Consider the following 21,048-nt stretch of genomic DNA (forward strand, 5'->3'; position numbering starts at 1 on the left):
GCTAGGTGGTTGCTAAGGTGTTGCTATGTGGTTGCTAAGGCGTTGCTAGGCGTTTGCTAAGGTGTTGCTCTGTGGTTGCTATGTGGTTGCTAGGAGGTTGCTAAGGCATTGCTAGGCGGTTGCTTAGGTGTTGCTAGGTGGTTGCTAGACAGTTGCTAATGTGTCGCTAGGTGGTTGCCTACAAGACATTGTGCCCAGGAGCCTCTGAATTATTAATCCGGTCTGGTGATGGGAAATTCAGATATTTAAAGCGGATGTTAGGACTCAACATTATGTAGTCAGCAATAGAAACTTCAGTCAGTTAAAAAAATCACCATGATCTGAAAAATGTCTTACAGTAAAGTTTTGCAACCCAACTAAAAAAACAAAACACCAGCGAAGAAATTCAACACAGAAAAAAGTGTGGAGTCCCATGAAGGTGCTCTGCATGGAGACAAGGTTGTTTTGTGTTTACCTCTTAATTAAAGTTGTTGCACGTCCACTGATTCCTGCTTCAAAATGAGCAAATTTGAGCCACATGCACATTAAGGAAGCGTTCAGAAAAAAACAAAACACCAGCGAACAAACTCAACACAGAGACACATAAACACCTACTGCCAGCTAGCGTTTCGGAAGTGTATTGCAGAGCAACAGAAACAGTGCGCAAAAGTATAAGTGCACGGCTACGCGCAAGGCTTGCGCCGTGGATCACGCTGATCACTTGACACAGAAGTATAAACCAGGCTTTATTGTTCAACATTAACTGCAACATGTTTCTTCTGGTTTTGTTGGAGAGAAACTAGACAGAATGCCTGAGTCTAAAAACGGCAGCATCGCTGACCTTGGATTTCTGTCAAAATATGGTTTCAGTGCCCTTGCGTTCTTCATTACCTTACCCCAATCGCTGTACAGCCCAATAAATACATCCCAATCTCAACCCTTTTCTCTGCCCTTCAGCGTTGTGACTCCGCCCCCTTTACCAGATTACCCACAATTCTCTTCTCCCAGATTCACATAAGTAGTGTATACTTTTCTTTAAGTAAAAATGAAACAATGTATAAGTAATTATTTTTGGACAAATCAATAACCTGTTCTGCTTCTGTTTCTTTAACATATTGCAACTTTCGTGTAGATTCTAAACATGCAGCAGGCTGGATTAACCTGTACCATAACATTCTTCAGAATGCGAGCAGAGTGCGTGTAAGAAACCTTCCATGGAAGCACCAGGCTCTCTAAAATGCAAAAGCAATTGAACAACGAGAATGGGATTTGAACCCACACAGATGGAGCACAGTGGATTAGCGGTCCATCCCTGCCGGAGGCTGGATTAACTGTTACCATAACATCCTTCAAAACGCTAAGAGGGTGTGAGTAAAACACCTTCCACGGAAGCACCGGGCTCTCTCAAACACCAGAGAAAATGAGCGACAAGGATGGGATTCAAACCCACACATGCAGTGCACAATGGATTAGAAGTGCATCACCTTAACTACTCGGCCACCTCATTAGCACAATCGATTAACTGTCCGTCGCTTTAACCACTCGGCCTCCTTGTCACAAATGTTCTCGCTTTCCTGATGGAGGCTGGACTGTGGCACATATGTGTATATGTATGTTCTTGCAACTATTTTGCAAAAATATTCGGTAAGATGACATTCAATTTTGCCATAACATGCTTAGAAGCACGAAGATGGTGCGAGTAAGATATGTTCCCCGGAAGCACCGGGCTCTCTTAAATGAGCGACGAGGATGGGATTCGAACCCATGCATGCAGAGCACAATGGATTAGCAGTCCATCACCTTAACCACTCGGCCACCTCGTCATGCATGTAGCCACTTTCCTGATGGGGGCTGGACTTTGGCATATATGTATGTATTTGCAGCTACTTTCGATACAGATGACATTAAATTTTGCAGCAACACCCTTCAAATCGCTAAGAGGGTAAAAGTATCACACCTTCCACTGAATTACCGGGATCTCTCAAATGTCAGAGCATTTGAACGACGAGGATGGGATTCGAACCCACGCGTGCAGAGCACAATGGATTAGCAGTCCATCGCCTTAACCACTCGGCCACCTCGTCACATAGGTTTCCACTTTACTGATGGAGGCTGGACTGGGGCACATATGTGTACATGTATGTTTTTGCAACTATTTTCGGTAAGATGACACTCAATTTTGCCATAACATGCTTCGAAGCACAAAGAGGGTGCAAGTAAGTTACACTGTAAAAACAATTCTGTAAAATTTCCGGAAAAATACTGGCAGCTATGGTTGCCAGAACTTTTTCTTTAAAATTGTTTTCATAGAAAAATGTTGTATTTTTAACAAGAGTAAATTTTATTCATTAACTGATGCAATGATCATTTACAAACCTTTGAGTTAATTATTTATATTTGCAGAAAACAACTACGTTTTATTTGGCATTTACTGGCATTAAAATCAACATTTTAAATGTCTAAGTAATATATCTGAGCATATTGAGAACCATCGTACATCAGTTCACTACAAAAACTCATTAAATAAAGTCATTAAATGCATTATTGTGTTCATGTGTGACTGTAATTAACACACACTTTCACTGCATTAGTAACTACACAGTTACCTTTAAACAAAAGAAGATGCAGCATAACATCAGATTCACTGCGTTCATCTTGGACTTGCACACAGATGCTAATATCCTCCACAATGGTGAAACAAAAATGTTTTACAGTATTTTGCTGTTGTTTTTCCTGATTTTACAAAAAAATACTGGCAGCTGTGGTTGCCAGTAATCTACTGTTTTTAACATTTTACATTCGTAAATTCAATCTACAGAACATTTCTGTTAAAAATACATTCCACAGTCTGTATTTTTCATCGAACACATTTAACCCCTCAAATCGCAGAGCAAAATCCTCACTAGTGTCCTCACTACAGAGGGTTGAACACTCAGACAGTGATGAAGTTAATGAGATAAATAAGTGTCTAATTAAAGGAGGATTAATAATTATTGATGAACACGTGTTAACAAGCAGAATCACTGAAGGAAAGAACAACAAGACCAAATAACACAAATTACAGCCAAAATCAAAGATGAAATCAACTGAGAATAAAACTCTAAAAATAATAATTAATAAAAATAATTACACAATAAAACTTTTATTTGTCAAGATCTCAGAAGAGATCATTAAACAACTCCACAAACATCAGGAGCGTCACTTATTACTGACCTTTGACTTTATTTCTGTCACATGAACAAAAGCTCTTAATGAAATTGTCGTTCATTTGAAGTCACCATGATGGAGGACAGAGTCTGCTTTAGTCGGGATCTTCAACTTCTTGATTTAAAACACTTTAAACTTTGGTTGCATTTATTAATTGTGTTAATCACACTAATTGTATAGTATGAAAAGTCAAAACAAACATGAAATTAAGTGTGATGAGATAAACTGTCATATCAAAGCCATTCTTGTTGAATATCATCTTAAGTGTGAGAATCGAATACAATACATAAATGAAACCACTGGAACTTCAGCAATCAATGACAATTTAACAGGTCTAAATACATCAGTCATTATGAGAACGTTTGAACTATGGCAGAACTTGAAAACACACAGATGTCAACAATTAGTCTTTGAATCTTAATAATGGTGACTAACAAAACATAAAAATCAAATAAAAAACAACCCAGAACAACTACTGAAATATTACACCCCAAAAACAAAATAAATTAAAGGCAAAGAAAGAAATGTTAAGAGCATAAAGCGGCATAATTTATTCATGCTGCGAGTTTTTTTTTGTACGATGCTTGCACCATGAATGAAGCAGCTTTTTTTTTAGCAACCATTTTTGAGGTTCATATCCTGATTCTTGAAGTCTGTGTGTCTTAGATGAGTTGCTTAAGCTCTCTAGGTTTTCTGAATGAAACTCTGATTTGTTCCATCATAATTGTTTGTTGATCTTTCTAGTAGGGATCTTTCACAGTGTCGAGATCCCGAAGCGCAAGTGTTTCGAGACACTGTACCGAAGCATGATCCGAAACACCCAGGTCACGTGATTAAAGTGTTTCGAAACACCTGGTCACGTGACCAAAGCGATTCAAAGCATCGATCAATTCTGAAGCTTTTCAAGACCTGGAGAGTATGCATTTGACTGACAGGGTCAGATGACAGTGACTCTCATATGGCCTAGTGGACCGTGCATGTGCGTGTTGTTTGAGGCTTTAAATGACTTTTGGGTTCGAATCCCGACTTGTACAAATACTCCAAAATCATGATTTTATGTATTTTAATCATGCTACTGTTTATGGTGTAGTCTAGATAGGATACAACTGCAGATATGCCATCAATTTAACATAATTTTTGTAACTAAAACAATAATTAATATTTTACAGTACTTTGATGGTTGGGTTTAGGGTTTGGGTAGAAGTTAATAAAATACAATAAATGGGAAATTTAATGAATAACATAAATAATTCTTGTTAACTTCTGTCCACAACTGTATCTGATCTATCAACAACCCTGTTTCATGACCAAAACAAGCCAAATTTATTTACAAAGTGTTCATTCGGTTGTCAGACTAATGTTGAAACAGAACGATGCACGAACAAAGCCTCTCAAACTGATATTAAAGCATTTCAAAATAACTGTATCAGCCTGGATTCGAACCCACAATCACCACATGGTAGTCAGAAACCCTAACCACTCCACTATAACACTTGAGGCTTCGTGCCCCCAAAGTGGGGTTGAGTGCACTGAACCAGTGCAATACATAAAACATGACCACTAGGCGTCACTGTAGAGTGGGGTTTCGAAACGTCGACACATTTGCTTCAACTGTTTCAATGTTTCATGAAGCCTCGCTTTGCCCACCACTACTTTCTGGAAGCTGTACTATTGTCTCAGATAACATCACATAAATTAAATATAATTAATTACAACTTTTTTGTTACTTATTAAAAACAATTCTGTTATAAGTATTTAAAAGTTTTCATGTCTTGCTGTACCTGTTGAGTTTCAAAAACACAGTTATAACAGCCAGAGAAGCATTTAAATTCAAGCAAAAATGTTCAAGAGCTCAACTAATGCAGCCTCTGATCTCCATGATGGTGAGGTCAAATCAAACATTTTCAATAAAAATATAAACCTCTGTTAATTATCAAATATTCTTGCAGATATGAGAGAATTGAACTCAAACTGTAATCAGTGAAGCTGCTAATGCTGTTATTTAATGAAGTTGTTTAATCCTCTGTTTTAATTCAGTTGGTTTGGTGTGAGGCTGTGTCTGCAGTTTTATTTCTTGTTCTTTCCTTCAGTGATTGTGCTTGTTAACAGCAGGTGTTCATCAATTCACTTATTTGTGGTCATTCACTCTGTCTAGTGGACTAAACTAATTGACTAATTTAGGGACTAGTGAATGAGGGTGTGTGGTGAGATTTCAGACACTCTGATTAGTTTCTCAAAAACAAAGGTTAGATCTGTTACAGTTATTTTCCGTATTTTGTACAGAAATGAGCTGTTAGTCATTTAACAGGTTTTCACTGTGGATTGTACAGACTTTTACTGTTAAAATCACAGACATTTTTTACAGTGTGTGCATTCCGTATTTCAGGTGAGATGTTAAACCGAGGTCCTGACACTCTGTGATCATTAAAAATCCCAGGATGTCTTTTGAAAAAAAAAGAGTAGGAGTATAACTCCGGCATCCTGGCCAAATTTGCCCACTGGAGCTTTGAGTGTCCAGAAAAGCGCTATATAAATGTAAAGAATCATTAATTATTATTGTAGTGATGCCTGCACCAAGTTCAAGTTGACTAATATAAATGTATTATCAATTGATCTTACTTTAATTTTTATTAGCAAATGATCAACTTTAGCTTTCAAAAATTGTTTAATGTCTTTAATTCTTACTTTATTCTTGGTCCCACTTTATATTAGCTGGCCTTAACTACAATGTTCTTGCATCAAAAAAATAAATACAATGTAATTACTGTGTTCATAATGTATTTGCAGAACACCTGTGGTGCTCTTGAGGTGAGATACGGGTTGGGCTAGGAACAGGTTTGGTGGTATAGGTAGGTGTAAGAGATGGACAACAATGGAATTACATATAGGCATTTTATCATAAGTACAAAAAAAGATGTAACAAATGTATTTCAAAGCACATAGTAGTTTGAGCCACCTAATATAAAGTGGAACCAGAAACTCATAAAGGTTTAAAACCACTACAGTCATTAAATAATAAATACATTTTAGTTTTAGGGTGAACCATCCATGTATATTTAAACTTAAATTGATTTAAAAAAAAAATACTTGCCTTATGACTACTATTTGACAACTACTGTTCAAATGGTATAAACTTTTGGTCATGTATTTCTTTTTTTAAACTTGCTGTCATGTTCACTAGCGATTTGAGGACTACAGAGATCGCTGGTGAACTACAATTCAGCTATGAACTACAGATCCCTTCATTCCACTATACATACACCAGGTTTCACTTCCACTGATTACACACACAGCTGAATCCTGTCACTAATGATTTGTTGGACTATTTATACACCCTGCACCCGTTTGTTTTTGTATGGTATGTTGTTTATGTGTTGTGGTCCAGTACCTTTCCTTAGTTTCTTGTTTTGTTTATTATTGTTCTTTTGATACTTTGATTTTTGCATTCCCTGTTGTTTTTCTGTTATCTGCACGATTATTTCTTCATTAAATGCATTTGGATCCTACCTTTTTGTATCTGTGTTTTCAACATACCGTGACACTTGCATGCTTCCAAGTCAAGTCTTAAACCTTGGTTTTAGTAAAAACAAAAGTGCTCAAGTAAAACTTTTTTCATATGGTTTTGCTCTCTTAAAAACCTAAAATAATGCTGTTGGGTGGTACCGTGTTAAACAACTCTTGCAAATTTATCATTTTTGGAAAATGCAGGAATACTATAAAGTTATTATATTACTAAATGTTTTGCTTCATATATTTTTTTTACCTTTGCTGTGGTGTAAGTTGAAGAGTTTATTTTACCCTTCCCACTCTCCCAGATGTGAACTCTCATGTGAGAGAGCTCAATCTCATCTCCTTTGAAAAGCTCCAGTAGGGCTATGTCCCTCTGAAGTGAGACCTTGATTGTGTTCTTCACACTTCAGACTAAAGTCGAGGATTGGGACCTGTTGTCCCTGCACCTCTGTCATCCTCAGTGCTTGGATCTGCCAAATTGGAGCACAGCAGTGATGGGTAAGTAAATCAGTTTACTCAAATGAATAATGAAAATTCTGTCACTGTTTACTCGCTCTTTATTTCAAACCTGTTCAAATCTTCTGTTGAACACTAAAGAATATTTTTTGAAGAATGCTGAAAACCAGTAACCATTGACTTCTAAAGTATTTGTTTTTCCTACTGTGAAAATCAATGATTACAGCCCAGCAAGCAATAGCCGTCATTTCACTGGCTAGGTGAAGTATAGACCAGATCTAGCCCGGCTACGTGTAACCCAATTTTAGCCCGAATAACCTTAAATTTGGTTGCATGTTGTTTTTCTGCTAAATCAAGCTTGCGATACGTATGATACTTCGTCATGCAAGAAAGGTCAATAGCGTTTATGAGGTTCCTGCGAGTAATAGACGTAGTTTCAGTTTCTCTGTGAAGTATAGACCCAATCTAGTCCGGCTATGTGTAACCTATCTCTAGCCCAAAAAAATTTTAATTGATTACCTGTCTTTTTTTTGGCAAAATACCTTGTAATATGTATGATATTCCTTCAAAGGGCACATCGGTTACCCCTTTTTTTACCCTTCGGCTACCCCTCAGTAAGCAGATCTCACGTAACGTGTGTGTGAGAAATACTACAGTAAGAACTTTAATAATCAGTATTTGATGCATTTTTTTATGGATTTGCAACAATGAGTCACACACAATGTCATTACAAAGTTTACACACACACACACAGCAAGGACACAAAGACATAGCGCACACACATACACACACAAACGTAGCGCAGACACACACACACACACAGCTCAGACACGAAGACACACACACACAGAGAGAGAGAGAACGCGTTAAGCTTTGCACTCGTTTTGCACGCATGTGACATGATACTGGTAATATCCACTGCTGTAAGGATATCTCTTATATTAATGTATATTAATAACCAGGATTGAAGTGTCTTCCTTTATAATTGTTCAGACACGCGGCTGTGCTGATTAAGTGAATCTGAAGTGAATCGCTGTAATTCATTACACACATGCTCTGTTTTAAAGAGCCCATATTATACATGAAATAGGGTCATATTTAGGTTGTAAGGGTCTCCAACAACAGTCTAATATGCATGCAAGGTCAAAAAACACTTTGATGGTCTTATAATCTGCATTTATTTTTACCTAATTATCCCAGCGACTCCCATATGAATCGTTCAGCGATTCATTTGTTCCCAAACCCCTCCTGAGCGCGAAGCTAATCTGCGCTGATTGGACCGATGACAGCCTGCTGCGATTGGTCCACACGGACAAGGCTTCAGCACGAGACAGATTGAAATGCCCAGCTGCTAATCAACAATATAAAAGTAGTCACAGTGCATACATGCTTCATAGTGGATTTTGGCTGCCAGTGGGTGAATGTAAATACAGACGATGGACTTTTTACAGTTTTAATCGCACGTACTTACACTTGTGAAATGGGGGAAGAAACTGATTCATGATGCACTGATCCATGTTCTGACAGTCTTTGCTGATCCTTCCTTTTACAAACTGATGAAGTCTTCTTTGTAAGCATGTTTTCAGAAGCACTAGAACTGCTCAAGGCTGGGCTATATTGCTGAGGTTTCATCTTTGGGTGAACTGTCAATAATATCCATCTGCACAGCGTGACTTCATTCGACTGGTGTTTCTCTGTGTGTTTGTGTGTGTGACTTTTTTTCTGTTATTGGCCGGGGCCACAGGTTTCAAATCTCCCGGGTTTGCGCGCACAACTACTTGTGTTTCGTAGCCGCGTCATCACGAAACACCTAATGACTCGTTATCAAGACGACTCGTTTGAAGCACTATGAGGTGACTCTTTTATAGATGAATCAACAGTTTTAAACACTGTACACTTACAGATTTAAGCCTCAGCTGGACATTTCACTTCACTTAGAGCTGCGTTACACACTACATGGAAGGGCATTTTCAAAAACCCATAATATGGGCTCTTTAAAACATTTTAAACTTGTAAAACTCATTCTTGATCACATTTGATGATGATTGATGATCCTAGCGAACTGAACACACCTTTTATTCTCGGCTGCTTTGCGCTCATCCTCTCTTGATTATATGATTATACACGTGACTACCGGACATGTTAATGCGCGCAGCTGTCAATCAATATTGGTGGGCGGGGGGACCGCTCTCCTACATAAAGTTGCGGTCGATCTGAAAACCGCTACAATTGGTCCACCGTTTTTATGTTGTTAAATTTGAAAAAAAAGGACTGGGTGTGTTTATTTTAACCCAAAATGACTGTCTATACACTATACTTACACACATTTCTGTCTAAACAGCTTGAAAAGTTAAAGTTTTCACCATAGGTGCCCTTTAAAGACACATAAGTATTCTCCAGTATAGTTATTTCTCTTTTTTATTTCTACTTCTTTTCCATCCACATTTTTTTCTTTTACTATTGTGAAGATAAAATATCAACAGCAGAAGGATTAATTTTTGTGATTCTTTGCTTTATTTTTTACTCTCTTTATTTTGTTAACATATTATTGTTATTGTTAACTCTCTTTATTTTGTTAACATATTATTGTTATTGTTAACTCTCTTTATTTTGTTATACATATATCATGCTTAGTTAATTAACATCAAGTCGATTTAATTGACAGGTCTTAAAACCACTTTGTGTGAATTCAGCTGGGGCAGCAAATATGCAAACCAAATTACCTTTTTTGGACAGAAAGTATGAAATAACTTACTGAGACAATGCTGGACGGCTCTGTTTGAGGACAGGGGCAGAAACTTGAAGGTCCTGTGTCTGTACAACCAAGCAGTATAACAAAGTACAGTTTGTAAATATACATCTATAAGCAACATTAACTCATCAGAATTTTTTGCAACCATTACTTTATTTGAACATTAATGTATTATAAAACATTGGAAATGAATGACTGCTGCTAAACTGTAAAATTTTGTCACAGAGCTTATATGCAGAACAAAAAGTTTAAAGAATGGTGCTTATTTTTCTATATATGTTTTTATGCACTAAAAGAATATTACAGAGATGTTTTATTGAGATTTAATGTGACTGTACTTAATAAAAATACAAATTTACGTAAAAAATTGCTTATACCACATTCTCTCAGAAAACTATGTGGATAATGACAATACTTACAGCCGTGCTTGGTGTAGAAGCACTACCCACTGTTGAACTGGGCTGGACGTCAACCTGTGATGGTCTTTTAGCCACACTAAGATTTGGCTTTGCTGCAGCAATGGTGGGACTGGAAAATCTTGGTTTGGTGAACTCAAAAAGGGCAAGACAAAAAACATTTCATTAAAAACACTGTGTTCACAATGGCAAAATGTACACTACTGTTCAAACGTTTGGGATCTGCTCAATGTATTTTTTTAGGTTTTTATTATGTTTATGAAGGCTACATTTATTTGGTCAAATATACAGTAAAAACTGGAATAATGTGAATTAATAATATAGGTAAATTAAATAAATAAAGAATCATTTATGTTATTCTGTCCTTGAAAACGTTATTACTGTTTCCCCAAAATATAAAGGAATGTTTCATGAGCAGCACAGAAAATCAAATAAAATCTACCTTATGTATGAGCAAAGCAAACACAATAGAATTCTTGTTATATATGATTAATATGAAGCTTTTATATTTTAACAATTTCATTTTTTTGAACATTAGTGTATATCACATCACATTTCAAGCAATGACAAACTATCTTTCTATATCTTTGTTGTACAATCAGTTTGTTTTCTCTACAGATTTCAGGTTCAAGCTGTTTTTTACCACCACCCTCTGCTACTTTTACAGGAAGAAATAAGATATAAGTTAAAATAAATTTGATTAGACAACAGGTTCATTGCAAATAAATGTGACACATTAGGTTTTGATTAAAATGATAGTTTTCTGGATCATGGAGCAATATGCAAACAAATATTTTTTACTACCAAAGGAATAAATTATTGCAGTATTACAGTATTACTGTACTATTACATCATGCATTTCAACAAAAACATATATTGTATATTACAACATCACACTATGTGTTATACACAGTTGAAGCCTGAATTATTAGCCGCCATGGTTTTTTTTCTTTCTCCAATTTCTGTTTATCGGAGAGATTTTTTTGATCACATTTCTAATCATAATAGTTTCAATAACTCATTTCTAATAACTGATTACTTTTATCGTTGCCATGATGACAGTAAATAATATTTGACTAGATATTTTTCAAGACACTTCTATACAGCTTAAAGTGACATTTAAAGGCTTAACTAGGTTAATTAGGTTAACCAGGCTGGATAGGGTAATTAGGCAAGTTATTGTATAAGGATGGTTTGTTCTGTAGACTATCGAAACAAAAATGAGCTTAAAGGGGTTAATAATATTGACCTTGAAAACTTTATTCGAAATAAAACAAATAAGACTTTCTCCAAAAGAAAAAATATTATATCAGACATACTGTGGTAGCAAAAATATATATATCTATATATATTTTTTTTTAATTTGTACTTTTTCTAAATAATACCTCTTTTTTTGCTTAGAAAAAGTACAAATTTTAGCTTCCACTTAAAATGAAAACAAAGTATTTACTATTAGTATTTGTTATGTATTATTATATCTCATTTTCTGAAGACAAGAGGTTGAAATGTAGCTTGAAAACTGTGACCCTGACCATGTGATGGAATCCAGATCACAGAAACTCAAACCGACTAATCAGCAAGTGTCTGCAACCCCCCACTGTACAAAAGGTGTGAAAAGACGCAGGTCTCTAGCAACACCTCAACTTTTTATTGCTTTTTGTTCTTTTCTTTCTTATGTTTTGAACTTTGAACTGAACTTTGAACACTTAAAACACTAAACTATTCGTTTCTTTTGATTTTTTAAAAAAATGTACCATTGACAATTGCGGAGAAATCTTTGATGCCACTGGTGGAGTAGACGGGGGCTGGGGCTGGGCCTCGGGTTGTCTCTTCTCCATCACCTCCTGAGCAGGTACAGAAGGGGCAGGTTGTTCCACCGTTTGTGCTGGAGCAGCAGAGGCAGTACTCTGCTTAAATTAATTAGAAAAATACATATAATCATGAAGAAGGAAAGCCATTCTAGTAAATAATAATAAACACATATTGATTCATAAATGTACCTTTAGAGTTTGAAAACCACATATGCATTTCAACACACCTCCAAGCAAGGTCCTATGGCCAAGAGACTGCAATGGGCATTTCTCAATCTGAAAAAAAAAATCATGAAAAATGTAATAAATAATTTTACATGATATAAAAAACTTTTATAACTAAAAAAGGAATTTTAACTCAATGACTCCCTTAATAAAGCACACAATAGCTCTGTAAATTAATTTACCACTAGAATGTGTGTAATATTTATCTAATATGTAATTTTACAGTTTTATCTCCAAAAAAGAAAAGAAAAACAATAAGAGTAACTGGACAAGAACATTTCAGGTCTTAAAACCACATGCTGTACACTGTACACTCATAATCCCTTCCCCACCTTTTCAAATCTCTCTCATAAACGGTCAAACTTTAGTAAATTATATAACGTAAATCTCAAAATACATGCAATTTAAAATACATTAATATTTAAAAACATTTATGACGTGTTTTACATAAATACTGTACTGAATGTACTGAAGCCTAACAAGTTACTCTGTTAAGCCAATTTCAACAAACACTTAACTGTTTACGTTATATCATGTAATTGAAATACCCACTTATCGCTCGGATTGGCTCTCATCTTCAACATTTGTGAAATATTGCCAGACAATCATTTGGCAGCTGGCATTCAGGTCGCAGTCTCCTCTGGAGGTGTGGGTTCGAATCTCACTTCTGACAAATGTAACCTTTGGCTGTGCGCTCAGGCTCAAGACTTAAACTCTCTAGCGCCATGTCCGAGTTATACAGTAACATTGACAAAGCGCCGCATCAATCTCTTTGCGCCACAGTTCACGCAGCGTAGCAGTGGCCCTGGCATCGAAAACATGACAGGAATGGGAGCATCTTGCCATCATTGCTTAAGACTCAGGAGATGTTCTTGGAACGACAAGCAGCCTGCCCTCTAGAGGAGCTGTAGACTTTTTTGCGCCTGGTAAGCATGAACCGCACGGAAGATAATAAAGAATGCCACCCGGTCACCTATGCACTCCCGTGTGCCAAAAGGTACAACCTTGCCCTGTGTGAGGCTCGAACTCACGACCTTGCCCCTACAAGACAGCTCCAGCTATGCATGCATGTCAGGATGGCCAAGTGGTCTAAGCTGCTGTATTCAGGACAGCTGGAGCTGCATGGTGCTGCTATGTGGCTCCTAGGAGACAGCTCCAGCTAAGTGTGCATGTCAGGATGGCTGACTGGTCTAAGGCGCTGCGTTCAGATAGCAGTCTCCCCTGGAGGTGTGGGTTTGAATCCCACTTCTGACAAACCTAATCTTTGGCTGTGCGTTCAGGTTCAAGTATTTAACTCTCTGGCGCCATGTCTGAGTGATACAGTAACACTGACAAAGCGCCGCATCAATCTCTTTGCGTCACAGTTTACGAAGCGTAGCAGTGGCCCTGGCAACCTTAATGGGCACTGTAGACTGCAAGTTTTGAGGCATTTGTGCAACATCAAGGCATTGTCTACAGCAACTCGGAAAAGCATGTGTACAAAACAATGGACGTGGGCTTTAATGCAAGTGCATCGAAAGGGGATCAAAAGAATTGCCTTGGAATGCCATGTAGTGGAATGTCCTGAGATGCCGTTTATTTTTAAGGCAATGAGATTCGCAGGGCTTTTCGGCTAATTCTCTTACAACGTCAAGTCATGACATTTGACTCTTTGTGGGAAAGAGAAGAAAAAAAGCTGTGTCAGTCAATCAACGCGTTTTCAAGACGCTGTTCTAAATGTGCGTTTCTGGATGCGGTGGTCTCCGGATGATGGGCACGAGTATCGCATCACAGGTCTGGAGGTCCAGCATGTCGATGCAGTGCCCGCGGACAGCTCATGCTCTCACTGTGAGGACGTGGCTGTTGCACAGCTGAGATCTCAGGCTCAAGTATTTAACCCTCTGGCGCCATGTCCGAGTGATACAGTAACACTGACAAAGTGCCGCATCAATCTCTTTGCGCCACAATTTACGCAGCGTAGCAGTGGCCCTGGCAGCGTTAATGGGCACTGTAGACTGCAAGGTTTGAAGCGTTTGCGCAACATCAAGGCATTGTCTACAGCAACTCGGAAAAGCATGTGTTCAAAACAATGGACGTGGGCTTTAAAGCAAGAGCACTGAACCGGGATCAAAAGAATTGTCTTGAAATGCCATTTAGTGGAATGTCCTGAGCTGCCGTTTATTTTTCATTCTATGCGATTCGCAGGGCTTTTCGGCTAATCCTCTTACAACGTCAAGTCATGACATTTGACGGATCCACGTCAAACGTCAAGCGATAACGTGACAGGAACGGGAGCATCTTGCCATCATTGCTTCAGACTCAGGAGATGTTCTTGGAACGTCACGCCGCATGCCCTCCAGAGGAGCTGTAGCCTTTTTTGCCCCCGGGAAGCATAAACTGCACGGAAGGTAATAAAGTACGCCGCCCGGTCACCTAAGTGCTCCCGTGTGCCAAAAGGTGCGACCTTTCTCCGTGTGAGGCTTGAACTCACGACATTCAGATTATGAGACTGACGCGCTGCCTACTGCGCCAACGAAGCAGACTGCTGGAGCTGAGCAAGCTGTGAAACACCAGCTTTCATGTCATGGTGCTGCGATGTGGCTCCTAGGAGACAGCTCCTACTAACTGTGCATGTCAGGATGGCCGAGCGGTCTAAGGCGCTGCGTTCAGGTCGCAGTCTCCCCTGGAGGCGTGGGTTCGAATCCCACTTCTGACAAACCTAGTCTTTGGCTGTGCGTTCAGGCTCAAGTATTTAACTCTCTGGCGCCATGTCCGAGTGATACAGTAACACTGACTGCATCAATCTCTTTGCGTCACAGTTTACGAAGCGTAGCAGTGGCCCTGGCAACCTTAATGGCACTGTAGACTGCAAGTTTTGAGGCATTTGTGCAACATCAAGGCATTGTCTACAGCAACTCGGAAAAGCATGTGTACAAAACAATGGACGTGGGCTTTAATGCAAGTGCATCGAAAGGGGATCAAAAGAATTGCCTTGGAATGCCATGTAGTGGAATGTCCTGAGATGCCGTTTATTTTTAAGGCAATGAGATTCGCAGGGCTTTTCGGCTAATTCTCTTACAACGTCAAGTCATGACATTTGACTCTTTGTGGGAAAGAGAAGAAAAAAAGCTGTGTCAGTCAATCAACGCGTTTTCAAGACGCTGTTCTAAATGTGCGTTTCTGGATGCGGTGGTCTCCGGATGATGGGCACGAGTATCGCATCACAGGTCTGGGGGTCCAGCATGTCGATGCAGTGCCCGCGGACAGCTCATGCTCTCACTGTGAGGACGTGGCTGTTGCACAGCTGAGATCTCAGGCTCAAGTATTTAACCCTCTGGCGCCATGTCCGAGTGATACAGTAACACTGACAAAGTGCCGCATCAATCTCTTTGCGCCACAATTTACGCAGCGTAGCAGTGGCCCTGGCAGCGTTAATGGGCACTGTAGACTGCAAGGTTTGAAGCGTTTGCGCAACATCAAGGCATTGTCTACAGCAACTCGGAAAAGCATGTGTTCAAAACAATGGACGTGGGCTTTAAAGCAAGAGCACTGAACCGGGATCAAAAGAATTGTCTTGAAATGCCATTTAGTGGAATGTCCTGAGATGCCGTTTATTTTTCATTCTATGCGATTCGCAGGGCTTTTCGGCTAATCCTCTTACAACGTCAAGTCATGACATTTGACGGATCCACGTCAAACGTCAAGCGATAACGTGACAGGAACGGGAGCATCTTGCCATCATTGCTTCAGACTCAGGAGATGTTCTTGGAACGTCACGCCGCATGCCCTCCAGAGGAGCTGTAGCCTTTTTTGCCCCCGGGAAGCATAAACTGCACGGAAGGTAATAAAGTACGCCACCCGGTCACCTAAGTGCTCCCGTGTGCCAAAAGGTGCGACCTTTCTCCGTGTGAGGCTTGAACTCACGACATTCAGATTATGAGACTGACGCGCTGCCTACTGCGCCAACGAAGCAGACTGCTGGAGCTGAGCAAGCTGTGAAACACCAGCTTTCATGTCATGGTGCTGCGATGTGGCTCCTAGGAGACAGCTCCTACTAACTGTGCATGTCAGGATGGCCGAGCGGTCTAAGGCGCTGCGTTCAGGTCGCAGTCTCCCCTGGAGGCGTGGGTTCGAATCCCACTTCTGACAAACCTAGTCTTTGGCTGTGCGTTCAGGCTCAAGTATTTAACTCTCTGGCGCCATGTCCGAGTGATACAGTAACACTGACTGCATCAATCTCTTTGCGTCACAGTTTACGAAGCGTAGCAGTGGCCCTGGCAACCTTAATGGCACTGTAGACTGCAAGTTTTGAGGCATTTGTGCAACATCAAGGCATTGTCTACAGCAACTCGGAAAAGCATGTGTACAAAACAATGGACGTGGGCTTTAATGCAAGTGCATCGAAAGGGGATCAAAAGAATTGCCTTGGAATGCCATGTAGTGGAATGTCCTGAGATGCCGTTTATTTTTAAGGCAATGAGATTCGCAGGGCTTTCGGCTAATTCTCTTACAACGTCAAGTCATGACATTTGACTCTTTGTGGGAAAGAGAAGAAAAAAAGCTGTGTCAGTCAATCAACGCGTTTTCAAGACGCTGTTCTAAATGTACGTTTCTGGATGCGGTGGTCTCCGGATGATGGGCACGAGTATCGCATCACAGGTCTGGGGGTCCAGCATGTCGATGCAGTGCCCGCGGACAGCTCATGCTCTCACTGTGAGGACGTGGCTGTTGCACAGCTGAGATCTCAGGCTCAAGTATTTAACCCTCTGGCGCCATGTCCGAGTGATACAGTAACACTGACAAAGTGCCGCATCAATCTCTTTGCGCCACAATTTACGCAGCGTAGCAGTGGCCCTGGCAGCGTTAATGGGCACTGTAGACTGCAAGGTTTGAAGCGTTTGCGCAACATCAAGGCATTGTCTACAGCAACTCGGAAAAGCATGTGTTCAAAACAATGGACGTGGGCTTTAAAGCAAGAGCACTGAACCGGGGTCAAAAGAATTGTCTTGAAATGCCATTTAGTGGAATGTCCTGAGATGCCGTTTATTTTTCATTCTATGCGATTCGCAGGGCTTTTCGGCTAATCCTCTTACAACGTCAAGTCATGACATTTGACGGATCCACGTCAAACGTCAAGCGATAACGTGACAGGAACGGGAGCATCTTGCCATCATTGCTTCAGACTCAGGAGATGTTCTTGGAACGTCACGCCGCATGCCCTCCAGAGGAGCTGTAGCCTTTTTTGCCCCCGGGAAGCATAAACTGCACGGAAGGTAATAAAGTACGCCACCCGGTCACCTAAGTGCTCCCGTGTGCCAAAAGGTGCGACCTTTCTCCGTGTGAGGCTTGAACTCACGACCTTCAGATTATGAGACTGACGCGCTGCCTACTGCGCCAACGAAGCAGACTGCTGGAGCTGAGCAAGCTGTGAAACACCAGCTTTCATGTCATGGTGCTGCGATGTGGCTCCTAGGAGACAGCTCCTACTAACTGTGTATGTCAGGATGGCCGAGCGGTCTAAGGCGCTGCGTTCAGGTCGCAGTCTCCCCTGGAGGCGTGGGTTCGAATCCCACTTCTGACAAACCTAGTCTTTGGCTGTGCGTTCAGGCTCAAGTATTTAACTCTCTGGCGCCATGTCCGAGTGATACAGTAACACTGACTGCATCAATCTCTTTGCGTCACAGTTTACGAAGCGTAACAGTGGCCCTGGCAACCTTAATGGCACTGTAGACTGCAAGTTTTGAGGCATTTGTGCAACATCAAGGCATTGTCTACAGCAACTCGGAAAAGCATGTGTACAAAACAATGGACGTGGGCTTTAATGCAAGTGCATCGAAAGGGGATCAAAAGAATTGCCTTGGAATGCCATGTAGTGGAATGTCCTGAGATGCCGTTTATTTTTAAGGCAATGAGATTCGCAGGGCTTTTCGGCTAATTCTCTTACAACGTCAAGTCATGACATTTGACTCTTTGTGGGAAAGAGAAGAAAAAAAGCTGTGTCAGTCAATCAACGCGTTTTCAAGACGCTGTTCTAAATGTGCGTTTCTGGATGCGGTGGTCTCCGGATGATGGGCACGAGTATCGCATCACAGGTCTGGAGGTCCAGCATGTCGATGCAGTGCCCGCGGACAGCTCATGCTCTCACTGTGAGGACGTGGCTGTTGCACAGCTGAGATCTCAGGCTCAAGTATTTAACCCTCTGGCGCCATGTCCGAGTGATACAGTAACACTGACAAAGTGCCGCATCAATCTCTTTGCGCCACAATTTACGCAGCGTAGCAGTGGCCCTGGCAGCGTTAATGGGCACTGTAGACTGCAAGGTTTGAAGCGTTTGCGCAACATCAAGGCATTGTCTACAGCAACTCGGAAAAGCATGTGTTCAAAACAATGGACGTGGGCTTTAAAGCAAGAGCACTGAACCGGGATCAAAAGAATTGTCTTGAAATGCCATTTAGTGGAATGTCCTGAGCTGCCGTTTATTTTTCATTCTATGCGATTCGCAGGGCTTTTCGGCTAATCCTCTTACAACGTCAAGTCATGACATTTGACGGATCCACGTCAAACGTCAAGCGATAACGTGACAGGAACGGGAGCATCTTGCCATCATTGCTTCAGACTCAGGAGATGTTCTTGGAACGTCACGCCGCATGCCCTCCAGAGGAGCTGTAGCCTTTTTTGCCCCCGGGAAGCATAAACTGCACGGAAGGTAATAAAGTACGCCGCCCGGTCACCTAAGTGCTCCCGTGTGCCAAACGGTGCGACCTTTCTCCGTGTGAGGCTTGAACTCACGACATTCAGATTATGAGACTGACGCGCTGCCTACTGCGCCAACGAAGCAGACTGCTGGAGCTGAGCAAGCTGTGAAACACCAGCTTTCATGTCATGGTGCTGCGATGTGGCTCCTAGGAGACAGCTCCTACTAACTGTGGCATGTCAGGATGGCCGAGCGGTCTAAGGCGCTGCGTTCAGGTCGCAGTCTCCCCTGGAGGCGTGGGTTCGAATCCCACTTCTGACAACCTAGTCTTTGGCTGTGCGTTCAGGCTCAAGTATTTAACTCTCTGGCGCCATGTCCGAGTGATACAGTAACACTGACTGCATCAATCTCTTTGCGTCACAGTTTACGAAGCGTAGCAGTGGCCCTGGCAACCTTAATGGCACTGTAGACTGCAAGTTTTGAGGCATTTGTGCAACATCAAGGCATTGTCTACAGCAACTCGGAAAAGCATGTGTACAAAACAATGGACGTGGGCTTTAATGCAAGTGCATCGAAAGGGGATCAAAAGAATTGCCTTGGAATGCCATGTAGTGGAATGTCCTGAGATGCCGTTTATTTTTAAGGCAATGAGATTCGCAGGGCTTTTCGGCTAATTCTCTTACAACGTCAAGTCATGACATTTGACTCTTTGTGGGAAAGAGAAGAAAAAAAAGCTGTGTCAGTCAATCAACGCGTTTTCAAGACGCTGTTCTAAATGTGCGTTTCTGGATGCGGTGGTCTCCGGATGATGGGCACGAGTATCGCATCACAGGTCTGGGGGTCCAGCATGTCGATGCAGTGCCCGCGGACAGCTCATGCTCTCACTGTGAGGACGTGGCTGTTGCACAGCTGAGATCTCAGGCTCAAGTATTTAACCCTCTGGCGCCATGTCCGAGTGATACAGTAACACTGACAAAGTGCCGCATCAATCTCTTTGCGCCACAATTTACGCAGCGTAGCAGTGGCCCTGGCAGCGTTAATGGGCACTGTAGACTGCAAGGTTTGAAGCGTTTGCGCAACATCAAGGCATTGTCTACAGCAACTCGGAAAAGCATGTGTTCAAAACAATGGACGTGGGCTTTAAAGCAAGAGCACTGAACCGGGATCAAAAGAATTGTCTTGAAATGCCATTTAGTGGAATGTCCTGAGATGCCGTTTATTTTTCATTCTATGCGATTCGCAGGGCTTTTCGGCTAATCCTCTTACAACGTCAAGTCATGACATTTGACGGATCCACGTCAAACGTCAAGCGATAACGTGACAGGAACGGGAGCATCTTGCCATCATTGCTTCAGACTCAGGAGATGTTCTTGGAACGTCACGCCGCATGCCCTCCAGAGGAGCTGTAGCCTTTTTTGCCCCCGGGAAGCATAAACTGCACGGAAGGTAATAAAGTACGCCACCCGGTCACCTAAGTGCTCCCGTGTGCCAAAAGGTGCGACCTTTCTCCGTGTGAGGCTTGAACTCACGACCTTCAGATTATGAGACTGACGCGCTGCCTACTGCGCCAACGAAACAGACTGCTGGAGCTGAGCAAGCTGTGAAACACCAGCTTTCATGTCATGGTGCTGCGATGTGGCTCCTAGGAGACAGCTCCTACTAACTGTGTATGTCAGGATGGCCGAGCGGTCTAAGGCGCTGCGTTCAGGTCGCAGTCTCCCCTGGAGGCGTGGGTTCGAATCCCACTTCTGACAAACCTAGTCTTTGGCTGTGCGTTCAGGCTCAAGTATTTAACTCTCTGGCGCCATGTCCGAGTGATACAGTAACACTGACTGCATCAATCTCTTTGCGTCACAGTTTACGAAGTGTAGCAGTGGCCCTGGCAACCTTAATGGCACTGTAGACTGCAAGTTTTGAGGCGTTTGTGCAACATCAAGGCATTGTCTACAGCAACTCGGAAAAGCATGTGTACAAAACAATGGACGTGGGCTTTAATGCAAGTGCATCGAAAGGGGATCA

The 21,048-nt window shown here is 41.3% G+C and overlaps 1 protein-coding gene, 12 non-coding genes and 1 pseudogene across 13 annotated transcripts in view; 7 read left to right on the forward strand and 7 right to left on the reverse strand.

The window, feature by feature from the left end:
• Positions 1-21,048, forward strand: part of LOC130222028 (NLR family CARD domain-containing protein 3-like) — a 503,712-nt gene that overhangs the window by 186,403 nt on the left and 296,261 nt on the right.
• LOC130222147 (gastrula zinc finger protein XlCGF8.2DB-like) overlaps positions 1-21,048 on the forward strand; it is a 245,622-nt pseudogene that overhangs the window by 161,182 nt on the left and 63,392 nt on the right.
• trnas-gcu (transfer RNA serine (anticodon GCU)) lies at positions 1,721-1,802 on the reverse strand. Its single transcript has one exon. It is a non-coding gene; the product is annotated as a tRNA-Ser (tRNA).
• trnas-gcu (transfer RNA serine (anticodon GCU)) lies at positions 1,982-2,063 on the reverse strand. Its single transcript has one exon. It is a non-coding gene; the product is annotated as a tRNA-Ser (tRNA).
• Positions 14,802-14,874, reverse strand: trnam-cau (transfer RNA methionine (anticodon CAU)). The gene has a single exon. It is a non-coding gene; the product is annotated as a tRNA-Met (tRNA).
• trnal-cag (transfer RNA leucine (anticodon CAG)) lies at positions 14,969-15,051 on the forward strand. The gene has a single exon. It is a non-coding gene; the product is annotated as a tRNA-Leu (tRNA).
• Positions 16,235-16,307, reverse strand: trnam-cau (transfer RNA methionine (anticodon CAU)). Its single transcript has one exon. It is a non-coding gene; the product is annotated as a tRNA-Met (tRNA).
• Positions 16,402-16,484, forward strand: trnal-cag (transfer RNA leucine (anticodon CAG)). The gene has a single exon. It is a non-coding gene; the product is annotated as a tRNA-Leu (tRNA).
• On the reverse strand, positions 17,667-17,739 carry trnam-cau (transfer RNA methionine (anticodon CAU)). Its single transcript has one exon. It is a non-coding gene; the product is annotated as a tRNA-Met (tRNA).
• trnal-cag (transfer RNA leucine (anticodon CAG)) lies at positions 17,834-17,916 on the forward strand. Its single transcript has one exon. It is a non-coding gene; the product is annotated as a tRNA-Leu (tRNA).
• Positions 19,100-19,172, reverse strand: trnam-cau (transfer RNA methionine (anticodon CAU)). The gene has a single exon. It is a non-coding gene; the product is annotated as a tRNA-Met (tRNA).
• trnal-cag (transfer RNA leucine (anticodon CAG)) lies at positions 19,268-19,350 on the forward strand. The gene has a single exon. It is a non-coding gene; the product is annotated as a tRNA-Leu (tRNA).
• On the reverse strand, positions 20,534-20,609 carry trnam-cau (transfer RNA methionine (anticodon CAU)). Its single transcript has one exon. It is a non-coding gene; the product is annotated as a tRNA-Met (tRNA).
• trnal-cag (transfer RNA leucine (anticodon CAG)) lies at positions 20,701-20,783 on the forward strand. The gene has a single exon. It is a non-coding gene; the product is annotated as a tRNA-Leu (tRNA).

Source organism: Danio aesculapii, chromosome 4 (assembly GCF_903798145.1).
Source record: "Danio aesculapii chromosome 4, fDanAes4.1, whole genome shotgun sequence".
In the NCBI taxonomy this organism is placed as follows: Eukaryota; Metazoa; Chordata; class Actinopteri; order Cypriniformes; family Danionidae; genus Danio; species Danio aesculapii.